Genomic DNA, 6,000 nt, shown 5'->3' with positions numbered 1-6,000 from the left:
CCCCCATCTCTGATGAAGGGTCTAGGCCCGAAACGTCAGCCTTCCTGCTCCTCTGATGCTGCTTGGCCTGCTGTATTCATCCAGCTCTACACCTTGTTATCACTATCTTAAATTTGTTGGGCCGAATGACATGTTTCTGAATTGTAAATTCTATCTAAGGGTAAAATTAATTGAGTTGTCAAGAAAATAACTTTGATTTTTGCAGTTCAGAAGTTTGGGTTGATGCTCCAATCTGCTAGATGTCACACCAAAGCACCCAGGGTTGAATAATTAAGTTGAACCTTCCAAAAATTGTAAGAAAAAAAATTCTGAAGTACACTTGAGGCTCCGCTGAATGTGCTCAGGATTATAAAACTGAAAGAACTGCAGATTCTGTAATTCAAGAACAAAAACAGAAGTTGCTGGAAAAGCTCAGCACGTCAGGCAGCATCTGTGAAGAGAAATCAGAGTTAATGTTTTGAGTCTGGTGACCCTTCCTCAGGGATAGGGAGTAAACAATAGGATAAAGGATAGAGCCCAAAGAGAGAGAAGAGCAGTTGGATAGACAAAGGAGTTGATAACAGTTTGGTTAGGACAGTGATTAGTTATTAATGGGAACTATTATCACATAGCCTATTGTTAGTCATTAACAGTGCCCATTAACAGCTATTCACCATCATTGCCAGATCGTTATCAACTCCTTTGTCTATCCAACTCTTCTTCTCTTTCTTTGGGCTCTGTCCTTTATCCTATCATTTACTCCCTACCCCATCCCCCTCCCTATTTTTTGCACATAAACTGATGTTTTCCTAGCTACAGAGATAGTAGGAACTGCAGATGCTGGAGAATCTGAGATAACAAGGTGTACCATCAGTTCTGAGGAAGGGTCACTGGACCCAAAGTGTTAACTCTGATTTTTTTCTTCACAGATGCGGCCAGACCTGCCGAGCTTTTCCAGCAACTTCTGTTTTTATGCTCAGGATTACCTTGCAAAGCATCCCACCAAATTTTACAAAGTAAAGATATAAATAGAAAGGCTAAAAATTAAATAACCACATACACTTTAAGATAGCAAGAACTGCAGATGCTGGAGTCAGAGTCAACACAGTGTGGAACTGGACTCACACAGCGGATCAGGCAGCATCAGAGGAGCAGGAAAGTCGACGTCTCGAAGGGTCATCAGAAGGGTCCTGACCCATACTGTGTTGATACATACACTTTAATTTCTGATTGCAAAATCATAATTAATAATCCAAAAATGTACAAGTTAGGTGGATTGGCAATGCTAAATTCCCAAAGTATCCAGGGATGTATAAATTAGGTGGATTAGCCATGGGAAATGTAGGGTTACAGGGATAGTGTGTCTAGGAATCTGGGTGAGATGTTCTTCGGAGAGTTGGTGTGGACTTGTTGGGCCGAATGGTCTGTTTCCACACTGTAGAGATTCTATTCTTGATTCTATTCTAGTCTAATGTTGCAAAACATAAACATAAATACTGGAAATACATAGCTGGTCGGTCAGCACCCTTGTTTTGAGACGTTCCTGTACTAATATGAAACTTTTTTTTTTCTTTATTCATTCATGGGCTGAGGGCATCGCTGGCTAGGCAGCATTTATTGCCCATCCCTAATTGTCCAGAGTGCGGTTAAGAGTCAACCACATTGCTGTGGATCTGGAGTCACATGTAGACCAGACCAGGTAAGGATGGCAGCTTCCTTCCCTAAAGGACATTCGTGAACCAGATGGGCTTTTCCAACAATTGATTCACAGTCATCATTAGATTCTTAATTCCAGATATTTATTGAACTCAAATCCACCGTCTGCCGTGGCAGGATTCAAACCCAGTTCCCCAGAACATTATCAGGGTCTCTGAACTAATAGTCTAGCGATAATACCACTAGGCCATTGCCTCTCCACTAACTCAGTTAATTCCTGAATTAAGAAATCACACACTTCAGAATAAAGAGGAATTGGATGGCATTACAAAAAACAGGGTTTGCTGAGTATTTTTACACTTTTGGATCAAATCTAACAGCATGGTGTCTCAGATCCAGTTCATAGAGAACACTCAAATAATTTATTTGCATATTTGATGGTAGGAGCCCAATAAACTTGCCAATATTTGCTAGAGTTTGTTTAACTTTACAGTCCGTTTGGTTTGCTTCTATTTATCCCTTAAGCAGTTAGATTTTTCATTGTAATACTACCTTGTGATTACATAACTTTATTACTTTACTGTGCAGATGGTTCAACCTTCTTTTTACACATGCTCTGAGCTTCCTGCAAACAGCAGATAAGAGAGATACATTTGGCAGTTTGCTTGTAGGTGTTAAATATTTAGATTTAGCTAATGATTTTGATGGTCACAACATGCATTAATCCTGAAATCCAACCTGAGCCCAGTGAAGAAAGCTCCCATTTCTACTGTGTCTTTCCCAATCGTCCATGCAAAATGTTAAAATATTCATTCATGAGATGTGGGAGCCACTGGCTAGATCAGTATTTATTGCCCACTTTAATTATGTTCAGACTAAAGGTCAACCATATTGCTGTGGGTCATTTGTAGGCCAGACTAGGTAAAGATTACCTTCTGTAAAGGGCATTAAAGAAGGAGATTTTCTTTATGACAATTGACAGTGGCTACATGGTCACCATTGAACTAGCTTGTTTTGATTCCAGGTTGTTTTTTCGCAAGTTGCAGCTCAAATATTAAAATCTAATGCATTGATGGATAATGAATTTTGTATTTCAAATTGCCCAACTTTTAAAGTACTAAAACTGTTCTGCAAAATAATTGCACACTTTAAAAAAAAGTCACTTTGTAAATTTTCTTTGTCACATATTCCAATTTAAGGGATATTATTCTGAGTTGTGCTAAACAGTAAATGACTGAGCTTTCTGACAGTTTTGAATATTCCATTCCTTACTGCTGAGGGAGTAAGTTACAAACTGTGTACAGTGTGTTGCGAAAATGAAATTTAATGTCTCCAACCATACATTGTTGCTCTAAGAGCTCTCAGCTTAAACTTGGTATGAACAGAGAAATAAAGGAACAGGAGTAGGCTATTCAGCCCAGTGAGCTTGCTCCACCATTTAACATAATCATGGCTGATTAAACTTTTCAATGCCTTTATCCACACTCTCCCTAGAACCCTTGACACCATTGAAAATTAAAATCAATCTCCACTTTAAATATACTCAAATACTGAGCTTTGACAGATTCATCACTCTCTGTGTAAAATAAATTCTCCTCCCCTTGCTCCTATACTACCTCCCTCTATTTTTAAGTTCTTGACTCCCCAACTCGGGAAAACATTTGTAGGTTTCAATGAGATCACTTCTGATTCTTTGTGAAATAGACGTCACCTAAACAGAGTTACCATGAGAACAAATTTGTGCACAATCCTTTAGCCAATGTGAAGGGAAGTTTTGTATTGATTTCATGTGAAGTCATAAGTGTTTAATTTAAAACAGAATACAATATTTGAGATTTCCTGATCTGTGCCTCATTTGACACTTGACAATTGTGCATTTCATACTTACAGAAAAACATAGAAATTACATTAAAGATAAAGATACTTGGGCCTGTCCATAAAATGTCCAGTCCAGCAAATAGCCCCTATCATAACAATCACCTGGAGCCTATCCGAATAATAGTGGCCTGCTGCACCATTTTTCCTTGAATAAATGGAAAACTTTATTTAACAACTTGTGTTTATATAATATCTTTCACATAATAAATCATCCCAACACACGCCATAGGATGTGATCACCGAACAAATCGGCACCAATGGGCATCTGCAGTGTCAAGAGCAGGAAGCTCGGGATTTCCCAGAAAGTGGGTCAGAGAGGAGGAGACTGAGCCCCTGCAGGAAGTGCACTTAAGAAATACTGTTGAACTTTTACCTTTATTCCTTATTTTTCCACTTAATGGGAAGGACTTTAATCTTAACTGTCAAGTTTATTTCTTTATTCTTCTACTTATACTAAGAACAATGGTAATGCTTTACTTTTAACCTTGTTTCTCTGTTACTACTTGTACCTAAGTTTTGTACCTAGGTACCTTTGTACCTAAGATGGCGCTGTGTGTGGCAATATTGTACAGTTTTCACCGTACTCCTGTACTTCTGCTCTTGAGTACATGAGACAATAAAGCTTAAATCAAAAATCAAATCAAGATCAATAAGGAGCTATCAGGACGGTTGACCGGATGACTGTTTGCTCAAAGAAGCAGTTTTTAAAAGGTCTTCTTTATTTAAAAGTGAAAGGAAAAGAGACGCAAAAGTTTAGAGAGGCAATTCCATAGCTTCCAGATAATTGTGGTGTGTAAAATTAGAGTTGTGCGAGAGACCAGAATTGAAGGAGCACAGAGATTTCAGAAGGTTACGGGGCCTGGGAACGTTACACAAAAAGGGAGGGATGAAGTCATAGAGGGACTTGTAAACAAGAATTTAAAATTGAGGTGTTGCTTAATCAAGAGCCAATGTAGGTCAGCATGAATAGAGGTGATGGGCAAACAGAACATGCCATGAATCAGGCTGTGGACAGCAGAGTTTTGGATGGGCACAAATGCTAAGTGGGACACTAAGCAGGTCAATATTGAAATAGTCGAATCAGGAGATAAGAAAGGCATCAGTGCAGCATTCGTCGATCCCCTTCCTCCTCATCAGCCAATCTCATCCAGTCTAGAAAGTTGAGATTGTTCTCTCTCAACCATTAACCCTGGGTATGAATTTCACAGTTTCAACCCTTCAACTCTCTTTCGAATTTCTTGTATGCAAACCTGAATATTGTCCCAGATTCTGGATAGGATATCATTCCCTCAAGCTCACCAGCACCACCACAAAAACAACTCTTTCTCCCTGTCTTGCACCTCTGTCATGTCATCCCTACAACGTGGATTTTTCTTGGTTTCTTTGCTGCTTTTATTCCTTCATACCAGGCTGTCTCCTAATCATTCTGCCTTACACCCTCTCAAATGAGGCTGATGTAGTCAGTGGCACTCACATCCCATGAACGAATATTTTTAAAAAATCAGCACCTTTGTACATATCTTTTCCAAGAGAATGCAAATTTAATGGTGAGCTTAGGAATTTAGATTTCTACTCTCATTTTGACCAGAATTTACATAATGCCATCACTCAGCTGTGTTTTTGTATTATTTTCTTGGCGGTTGGCTATGTTGCAATCTACTCTGAGTGCCCAGTTAGAGTGGGGTTTGAATTGAATTAGCTTTATTGTCACATGTACTCAAATGAGTACAGTGAAAAGTTTACAGTCGCCGCACCATCTTCGGTACAAAGGTTTCTAGGTACAGGTAATTAAGATCAAGTTCTTAGGGAATAAAAAAAATTAGAAAATAAAGAAATTAATAGTCCAGCATTATAAGTCATAGGAAGAAATGAGAAAAATAAAGAAGTAAAGAATTCAGAGTATTTGTCTTTCTGACCCAGGCCATGCTAGCGAGACCTTCATTGCCTGCGCCAGATCCACCAATATAGAAGCCATCCCACTTTAGGCACCATCTCTCTGCAGCTGGGCCCACTTCACTGATGCCGCTGAATCCACACTCACCCCACAACCAACAGTCCCTGTCTCTGCTGCCAAGCCAGACCACCCCACCCCACCACTAACCGCCTCGAAATTTCTACTGGAGAATATGTTAACATTGAGGTAGAAGAAAGTGGGCAAGATTGTGGTGGCCTGGTGCAGTTTTTCTCATTGCATTTCTCGCCCAACAGCCCAACATAGAAACTGTAACACTCAAGGTCATGAGGAATAATCTTGCTAGCACTTGTAACTTCTGTTCCCACATTACTACCAAGGAAATTCAGCTACAGGTTCTTAAAAGTTAATATTTATACAATCTGTACAATGCCACAGGATTCCAATCACTAAATGTGACTTGTCTGGAGGGACTGATCATAAAATGACCTGCATTTGTTAATAACTATTTATTTAGCTTGGAATGGTCTATTGCAGAGGAGAGTAAACATTAGGAAAATGTACAGAGTGAAGTG

This window comes from Rhincodon typus, chromosome 34, assembly GCF_021869965.1.
Source record: "Rhincodon typus isolate 14 chromosome 34, sRhiTyp1.1, whole genome shotgun sequence".
In the NCBI taxonomy this organism is placed as follows: Eukaryota; Metazoa; Chordata; class Chondrichthyes; order Orectolobiformes; family Rhincodontidae; genus Rhincodon; species Rhincodon typus.
The sequence above is the reverse complement of the archived record's forward strand: the minus strand, read 5'-3'. Positions refer to the sequence as shown.